This window comes from Saimiri boliviensis, chromosome 14, assembly GCF_048565385.1.
Source record: "Saimiri boliviensis isolate mSaiBol1 chromosome 14, mSaiBol1.pri, whole genome shotgun sequence".
Lineage (NCBI taxonomy): Eukaryota > Metazoa > Chordata > Mammalia > Primates > Cebidae > Saimiri > Saimiri boliviensis.
In genome coordinates this window covers 3,512,905-3,522,853 of record NC_133462.1, presented here as the reverse complement: position 1 = coordinate 3,522,853, position 9,949 = coordinate 3,512,905, and positions in this window count along the sequence as shown.

Here is a 9,949-nt window from a genome sequence, read left to right as displayed (position 1 = left end):
GATATGGAGCCCTGATGACCCCGCCTCCTCCCCTCCGCTCTCCTTCCTCTCACCCTTCCCCTTTCCCTGCTGGAGTTCCCCAGGCAGGCTGAGCATGGGTGGGAAGGGAGCTCTTGGTGATGACACCTCCATCCAAAAATCCCCCCAGCGGGACAAAGACTGCTTCTGCTGCGTGACCGTTTCCTTCTTTCTCCCAGTAGCCTCCTTCAGCTTCTGACCTCTTCCCGGCTTGGTGCTTGAGTATATTGGGTCATGGCCTCCTCCTTCTTCCTAGGACCCAGGGGTCCAGTCCCTCACACCCTCCTCCCTCATCCCTTAGATTCGGGAGTCGCTCCTGCCTCTGACACTCACGAGGTCCAGACCCCAAGTAGGGACAGGGACAGGCAGCATCACGTGCTGGGCTGTGCAGGGGAATGAGAGGGGCTGAAGCTGGGCCCGTCCCTCTTTCCTCTCTCTCTCTCTCTGTCTCTCTCCTACCTTCACACCTGAAGAACCAGCCCTCAGAAGGGCCCAGGTGCCTGAGATTGTGGCCCCGGCCTCCGGCCCCCCATTGGCTCTCAGGCAGAAGTCACGGGTGGGGGCTGATCTAGCCAGCAGTCCAGCTGTCTTCCACTCAGGGCGATGTCGCACCCATCCGTCAGTGTTCAATCCTGTTTCACAGATTCACCTGCTTGGCGAGTTTCTCCTGCCCTCCCAGACCCTCCCTGCTCTCCCAGCCTCCGGGGACTGGGGCTGGGTGAGCTTGGGGGAAAAGAGTTGACATTTATGGGGTGGGGCTCAGGCATCCTGCAGAGGCTAAGTCCAGGCTGGAGGACTGCCTGGGTCCTTGGGTCTGACTGCCACTTCCTGAGGGCTGTCTACCCCCAAACTACCATGTCCTGTTTCCTGAGAACCTAACGGGCAGCACTTCAGCTTTGGGGGACCCGAATTTCTTCCTCCAGCTATGTGGATTCAACATCCAGACTCTCAACCCTATCCTCCCCTGGAGTCAGCTCTGAGCCTCTCTCCACCCTTCGGGACCCAGGAGTCCAGGCTCCAACTTCCTCCTTCCCCAAGATGCAGGAGTCCAGACCCCAGAACTCTTCCCTTAGACACAGAAGTCCCAGCCACCTCCTCCCTCAGTACCTCGCCTCTTTTCTTTTAATGGAGGTAAAATTCACATAACATGAGCCATTTGAAGGTGTATGACTCAGCAGGGCGCAGTGGCTCACGCCAGTAATCCCAGCACTTTGGGAGGCCGAAGTGGGCAGATCACCTGAGGTCAAGAGTTTGAGACCAACCAGACCAACATGGAGAAACTCCACGTCTACTAAAAGTACAAAATTAGCCGGGCCTGGTGGCACATGCCTGTAATCCCAGCTGCTTGGGAGGCTGAGACGAGAATTGCTTGAACCCAGGAAGCAGAGGTTGCGGTGAGCTGAGATCGCGCCATTACACTGCAGCTTAGGCAACAAGAGCAAAACTCCAGCTCAAAAAAAAAAAAAAGAAAAAAAGAAAAAGAATGCAAAAATTAGCTGGGTGTGGTGACGCATGCCTGTAATACCAGCACTTTGGGAGGCTGAGGCGGGCAGGTTACCTGAGGTCAGGAGTTCAAGACTAGCGTGACCATCATGGAGAAACCCTGTCTCTACTAAAAATACAAAAATTAGCCGGACATGGTGGTGGGCGCCTGTAATTCCAACTATTCGGGAGGCGGAGGCAGGAGAATCACTTGAACCCAGGAGGCGGAGGTTGCAGTGAGCCAAGATTGCAGTCCAGCCTGGGCTACAGAGTGAGACTGTGTCTCAGAAAGAAAACAATAACAATAATGAATTAAAAAAATAGGCCAGGCATGGTGGCTCACACCTGTAATCCCAGCACTTTGGGAGGCTGAGGCCGGTGGGTCACCTGAGGTCAGGAGGTTAAGACCAGCCTGGCCAACATGTTGAAACCCCGTCTCTACTAAAAATACCAAAATTAGCCAGACGTGGTGGTGGGCACCTGTAGTCCCAGCTACTCAGGAGGCTGAGGCACGAGAATTGCTGGAACCCAGGAGGCAGAGGTTGCAGTGAGCCAAGATCGTGCCATTGCAATCCAGCCTGGGTGACAAGAGCGAAACTCCATCTCAAAAATAATAATAATAAAATAGTAAAGATGAGAAAGTCCAGGTGACCCTAAGTAAGACTTGCTGCCGCTCTGAACCTCCATACCCACCTTGGTGTACTGGCACAAAGCAGGGTTTGGCTCACTGCTGTCCCCATGGTGCTTATGTGACCTGCTTGGGCCCTCCCTGGGAGGATGGGGGACAGGGCTCCAGCTTGGCGGGCCGCTTTCAAGTTGAAAATTAGGCCCCACTCACTGGCCACGGGTAGGTGGGGTGTCTGGAGCCCTCAGGATCCTTCCAGAAGCTGGGGCTGCCGGCCTGGTTCAGCCGAGGGATGGAGGCTGTGCTTCTCCTCTGAGCAAGATGACAGTGAACTTTCTTTTTCTATTTTTTTCCTTTTCTTTTATTTATTTATTTATTTATTTATTTGAGACGGAGTTTCGCTCTTGTTACCCAGGCTGGAGTACAATGGCGCGATCTCGGCTCACCGCAACCTCCGCCTCCTGGGTTCAGGCAATTCTCCTGCCTCAGCCTCCTGAGTAGCTGGGATTACAGGCACGCGCCACCATGCCCAGCTAATTTTTTGTATTTTTAGTAGAGACGGGGTTTCACCATGTTGACCAGGATGGTCTCGATCTCTTGACCTCGTGATCCACCCACCTCGGCCTCCCAAAGTGCTAGGATTACAGGCGTGAGCCCCCGCGCCTGGCCTTATTTTTTATTTTTAAAGATGGGGTTTCACCATGATGGCCAGGCTGGTCTTGAACTCCTGACCTCAGGTGATCCACCCGCCTAGGCCTCCCAAAGTGCTAGGATTACAAGCGTGAGCCATCGCACTCGGCGACAGTGCACTTTCACATTGAGGAAAGCGCTTCTGGTTTTTGTATCCCTAGACGTCTGCATCCCCTGCCTGGAACCTTCCCCAGGGAACGGAAAAGAGCGCCTGGCACGCAGCGAGTGCGGTGCGGACGAGTTCTTCATGTGAGAACGTCCTCCTGTTTCTGTGCAGTATTTCCTGGCGCCTCCAGCACAGCTCGAGTGCCACTGCTCTGAGAGGTTGGCCTGCTTGGTGGAGTCAGTAACTGGAGCTCAGGAAGAGTCCCACGGTGTCAGTAGGCGCTGAGGAGGAGTTAGAAATGCAAAAGGACCGGGCGCGGTGGCTTGTGCACCACTGCACTCCAGCCTGGGTGACAGGGCGACACTCTGCCTCAACAACACAAGAGCAAAGAAAGAAATGCAGGAGATGGGCCAGGCGTGGTGGCTCACACCTGCAATCCCAGCACTTGGGAGGCTGTGGAGGGTGGTGGATCACCTGAGGTCAACAGTTTGAGACTAGCCTGGCCCATATGGCGAAACCCCATTTCTACTAAAAATACAAAAATTAACCGGTCGCAGTGGCAGGCGCCTGTAATCCCAGCTACTCAGGAGGCTGAAGCAGGAGAATCACTTGAACCCAGGAAGTGGAAGTGGCAGTGAGCCAAGATTGTGCCATTGCACTCCAGCCTAGACAACAAGAGCGAAACTCCATCTCAGAAAAAGAGAGAGAGAGAGAGAGAGAGAGAGAGAGAGAGAGAGAAAGGCAAGAGATTGAGTGGGAACGAGGTTGGTGAAGGATAAAGGAGGAGAAAGAGCACAAGTGGCTGGAAGAGACATCAGTGGGTCTGACACTGGGGAAAGAGACGGGGAGGGTGGGAAGAGTCACAGACCATATGCAGTTTCGAGAACCCCAGTTAGGTCAGCTGGGAGATGTAGGGTAAAGATCACCCGTGCTCAAGCCCATGGAGACTGCAGGCAAGAAGAGGTGGCAGGGATGGAAGGAGGGGAGCATGAGAAACGATTGCTTAATTGGAATTTCCTTATGGGTTATGAAACTGTTTTGGAATTACAGAGGGGCAATGATTGCACAACATCCTGAATGTGCTAAATGACACTGAATTGAACTTTCAAATGGTTACAGTGAATCTTTTCTTTCTTTTTTTTTTTTAAAAGGAGTCTCGCTTTTGTTGCTCAGGCTGGAGTGCAATGGCAGGATCTCGGCTAGCTGCAAACTCCACCTCCTGGATTCAAACCATTCTCCTGCCTCAGCCTCCCAAGTAGCTGGTACTACAGGCATGTGTCACCACACCCGGCTAATTTTTGCATTTTTAGTAGACACAGGGTTTCACCGTGTTGGCCAGGCTGGTCTCGAACCCCTGACCTCAGGTGATCTGCTCACCTCCACCTTCCAAAGTGCTAGGATTACAGGTGTGAACCACTGTGCCTGGCCCTAGAGTGAATCTATGTGAATTTTACCTCAATTTAAAAATAGGGTTGGGCATGGTAGCTCATGCCTGTAATCCCTGCACTTTGCGAGTCCGATGAGGACGGATCACTTGAGGTCAGGAGCTCGAGACCTGCCTGGACAACACGGTGAAACCCTGCCTCTATTTAAAAAAAAAATAGCCGGAGTCTGGCTCTGTCATCCAGGCTGGGGTGCAGTGGCTCCATCTTGGCTCCCTGTAACCTCTGCCTCCCGGGTTCAAGCGATTCTCCTGCCTCAGCCTCCAGAGTAGCTGGAATTATAGGCGCATGCCACCATGACTAACTAATTTTTGTGTCTTTAGTAGAGATGGGGTTTCACCATGTTGGTCAGGCTGGTCTTGAACTCCAGGCCTCTTGGCCTCCCAAAGTGCTAGGATTGCAGGCATGAGTGACCGCACCCAGCCTGAAATTCTTAATAATTTTTTTTTTTTTTTTTGGAGACGGAGTTTCGCTCTTGTTACCCAGGCTGGAGTGCAATGGCACGATCTCGGCTCCCCGCAACCTCCGCCTCCTGGGTTCATGCAATTCTCTTGCCTCAGCCTCCTGAGTAGCTGGGATTACAGGCACGCGCCACCATGCCCAGCTAAATTTTTTGTATTTTTAGTAGAGGCGAGGTTTCACCATGTTGACCGGGATGGTCTCGATCTCTTGACCTCGTGATCCACCCACCTCGGCCTCCCAAAGTGCTGGGATGACAGGCGTGAGCCACCGCGCCCGACCAATTTTTTTTTTTTTTTTTAGACAGAGTTTTGCTCTTGTCACCCAGACTGGAGGGCACTGGCATGATCTCAGTTTACAGCAACCTCGCCTCGTGGGTTCAAGAGATTCTCCTGCCTCAGCCTCCCAAGTAGCTGGGATTATAGGCATGTGCCACCATGCCCAGCTAATTTTGTATTTTTAGTAGAGATGGAGTTTCACCAGTCTGGTCTCGAACTCCTGACCTCAGGTGATCTGCCTGCCTTGACCTTCCAAAATGCTGGGATTACAGGTGTGAGCCTCCAGCCCGGCCCTTAATAACTGTTGAACAAGGGGCTCTGCACTGGCTGGCAGTGAGTGGACTCTTGTAGTCAGAGCCGTCAGGTGAGACCTCCCAGAGGAGGTGACATTTCCGCAGAGACCTGAGGGAGGCGAGAGATGAGCTCTGCGGGTGTCTTTGCACAGAGCTTCCCATGCAGAGAGAACAGCGGAGGCCTTGAAATGCACAAAGTGCAGCTTTCCGTGAGGAGGTGGATGGGACCCCCCCTTAGCAGGCTGAGCGGTGGGGAGAACAGTTCCAGATAAGGTGAGAGAGGTGACGAGGGGGCAGGGCCGGGAGGCCATTGTAAGAAAGTCAGATTTTAATCTAGGTCTGTACTAATTAACCACAGCAGTTCCAGAAAGCAATACACATTTACTTCACCTGGTTTTCACGGTGCACAAATTTCGGAGCTGTTTAGCTGAGTGACTCTGGCTTCAGTTTGCTTGTAAGGTGGCAGTCAAGGCGTGGACCAGGCTGCGCAGCCTCCTGAAGACTTGATGCACAGGGGAAGATTATTGCCAGGGTGGCCTGAGCACATGGCTGACAAGCTAGAGGGCGGCCTCGGCTCCTCTCTGGCTGCTGGCTTGAGGCTTCAGTTCCTCAACACATGGACCTCTCCACAGGCGGCTCCAATATCCTCTTTTTTTTCTTTTTTTTTTTTTTTTTGAGATGGAGTTTTGCTCTTTGGCCCAGGCTGGAGTGCAGTGGCGAAACCTCGACTCACTGCCACCTCCACCTGCCCCGGGTTTCAGCGATTCTCCTGCCTCAGCCTTCTGAATACCTGGGATTACAGGCACCCGCCACCACAGCCGGCTAATTTTTTATTTTGTATTTTTAGTAGAGATGGGGTTTTGCCAGGTTGGCCAGGCTGGTCTTGAACTCCTGACCTCAGGGGATCCACCCACTCAGCCTCCCAAAGTGTTAGGATTACAGGTGTGAGCCACCACGCCTGGCCTGCAATGTCCTCTTGACATGGACAACCCAGAGAGAGCAAAGTGAAAGCCACAGAGTTTTTTCAGGATCTAACTTTTGACACGCCATTATTTTTGCAATATCCTGTTGGTTACATAACTTAGCCCTATTCGAGGTGGAAGGAGCTACACAAGGATATGAATCCCAGAAGTGGAGGATGGGGGGTCATTGAGGGCCATTTTGGGAGCAGTCTACCATAACATATTAATTAATTGCAGAATTTTGAGCAGGAGAATGATGGATGAGTGTGTGTCTGTGTGTGTGTGTGTGTGTGTGTGTGTGTGTATGTGTGCAATTATATGTGTATATTGATATAGCTATATAGATCTATGTGTGTGTATAAATTAATATATAGTATGCAATAAGTATACTTATAGGGCCAGACACAGTGGCTCATGCCTGTAATCCCAGCACTTTGGGAGGCTGAGGCAGGAGGATTGCTTGAGCCCAGGATTTCAAGACCAGCCTGGGCAACATGGCAAGACCCAATCTCTACAAAAAATAAAGAAGTTAGCCAGATGTGGTGGTGCATGTCTGTGGTCCCAGCTGCTCAGAAGGAACAGGAGAACAGCTTCAGCTCAGGAGATCGAGGCTGCAGTGAGCTAAATCACACCACTGCACTGTAGCCTGGGTGACAGGGTGAGACCCTGCTTAAAAAAAAAATAAGGGGCTGGGCACAGTGGCTCACACCTGTAATCTCAGCACTTTGGGAGGCTGAGGTGGGTGGATCGTGAGGTCAGGAGTTCGAGACCAGCCTGATCAACACGATGAAACCCTGTCTCTACTAAAAATACACACAAAAAAATTTGCCATGCATGGTGTTGTGCACCTGTAGTTCCAGCTACTCAGGAGGCTGAGGCAGGAGAATCACTTGAACCCAGGAGGCAGAGTTGCAGGGAGCTCAGATTTCGTCCCTGCACTCCAGCCTGGGCAACAGAATGAGACTCTGTCTCAAGAAAAAGAAAAAAGAAAGAATAAAACCGTGGAAGTGGAATTGGTGGGTCAAAATTTTATTTATTTATCTTTTTTTTTGAGACGGAGTTTCGCTCTTGTTACCCAGGCTGGAGTGCAATGGCGCGATCTCGGCTCACCGCAACCTCCGCCTCCTGGGTTCAGGCAATTCTCCTGCCTCAGCCTCTTGAGTAGCTGGGATTACAGGCACGCGCCACCATGCCCAGCTAATGTTTTGTATTTTTAGTAGAGACGGGGTTTCACCATGTAGACCAGGATGGTCTCGATGTCTTGACCTCGTGATCCACCCGCCTCGGCCTCCCAAAGTGCTGGGATTACAGGCGTGAGCCACCGCGCCCGGCCAAATTTTATTTCTATTATGAAATATTTCTGACTTGTAGAAAAGAACAGGCGGCAGGCCGGGTAGAGTGGCTCATGACTGTGATCGCAGCACTTTGGGAGGTCAAAGCAAGCGAATCATCTGAGGTCACGAGTTCAAGACCAACCCGGCCAACATGATGAAACTCCTTCTCTACGAAAAATATAAAAATTAGCCAGGCATTATGGCAGGTGCCTGTAATCCCAGCTACTCCGGAGGCTGAAGCAGGAGAATTCCTTGAACCCAGGAGGCAGAGTTTGCAGTGAGCTGAGATTGTGCCATTGCACTCCAGCCTGGGTGAGACTCTGTCTCAAAAAAAAAAGAAAAAAAAAAAAGAAAAAGCAGTAAATCGTTAAGTCATGCTGGTAGGATTAAAAATCAGATAACTTTCTAAAAATGCAGTTTTGTTACAGATAAAAAAAAATAGAGAAAAAAGAAAAGAAAAATATAATAAACTCCTGGATTCCACTGCAGGGCTTAAACGGGACACCAGTGTCCGATTGCATTCTTTCCTCCATACCCTCAGGGGCCACCATGTCCCTCCCCCATCCTGTGTTTGCCATGCCCTTCACATGTGTATCCTTTTGCAACATGTATCCACATGCATCCATTGTTCGTTTTTGTTTTTGTTTTGAGATGGAGTTTTGCTCTTGTTGCCTAGGCTGGAGTGTACACGATCTTGGCTCACTACAACCTCTGCCTCCTGGCTTTACAGGATTCTCCTGCCTTCCTGCCTGAGCCTCCTAAGCAGTTGGGATTACAGGCACCTGCCACCACGCCTAGCTAATTTTTGTATTTTTAGTAGAGACAGTGTTTCACCATGTTGATGAGGCTAGTCTCGAATTCCTGACCTCAAGTGATCTGCCTGCCTTGGCCTCCCAAACTGCTGGGATTGACAGGCGTGAGCCACCACGCTCAGCTATTTACCTTTTTAGAACGTCTTGTAAGGCCGGGCGCGGTGGCTCAAGCCTGTAATCCCAGCACTTTGGGAGGCCGAGGCGGGTGGATCACAAGGTCAAGAGATCGAGACCATCCTGGTCAACATGGTGAAACCCCGTCTCTACTAAAAATACAAAAAATTAGCTGGGCATGGTGGCGCGTGCCTGTAATCCCAGCTACTCAGGAGGCTGAGGCAGGAGAATTGCCTGAACCCAGGAGGTGGAGGTTGCGGTGAGCCGAGATCACGCCATTGCACTCCAGCCTGAGTAACAAGAGCGAAACTCCGTCTCACAAAACAAAAACAAAACGTCTTGTAGGCCAGGAGTGGTGGCTCACGCCTGTAATCCTAACACTTTGGGAGACCGAGGAGAGTGGATCAGAAGGTCAGGAGTTCGAGACCAGCCTGGCCAATATGGTGAAACTCCAACTCTACTAAAAAAAAAGTACAAAAATTAGCTGGGCGTGGTGGCATGCGCCCGTAGTCCCAGCTACTCGGGAGGCTAAGGCAGGAGAATCACTTGAACTTGGGAGGTGGAGGTTGCAGTGAGCGAAGATCGGGCCACTGCGCTCCAGCCTGGGTGACAGAGTGAGACTCCATCTCAAAAAAAACCAAAACAACAACAAAAAACTTTGTGTAAATGGCATTGTAGACTTGGGCAATGAGGGATGGTCCTGGGTGATCAATGGGTCACTGGTTGATCTACTCTTACTGACCTATGGTATTTCCCTGTATGGATATACCAGGATCCCCTGTATCTATTCTTTTTTTTTTTTTTTTTTTTTTTTGAGATGGAGTTCCGCTCTTGTTACCCAGGCTGGAGTGCAATGGCGCGATCTCGGCTCCCGGCAAACTCCGCCTCCCGGGTTCAGCTAATTCTCCTGCCTCAGCCTCCTGTGTAGCTGGGATTACAGGCACGCGCCACCATGCCCAGCTAATTTTTTGTATTTTTGGTAGAGACGGGGTTTCACAATGTTGACCAGGATGGTCTCTATCTCTTGACCTTGTGATCCACCCGCCTCGGCCTCCCAAAGTGCTAGGATTACAGGCTTGAGCCACTGCGCCCGGCCCCCACCCCCACCCCCGTATCCATTCTTCAGGTGATGGACACAGAGACCATTTCCAATTTCTCACTGTTACAAACACTACAGCAAGCATTCTTGGGTTTATCTCTTTATTCCAAGTCGAAGAGTTTCTCTACAGAGTACATCCACCCACTAGTAGAAGGACTGCAGTTCATGCACACTGATATGAGTTTTCCAGTTGAGGTTTTTTGTTTGTTTGGGTTTTTTTTTTTCCAAGACAGTA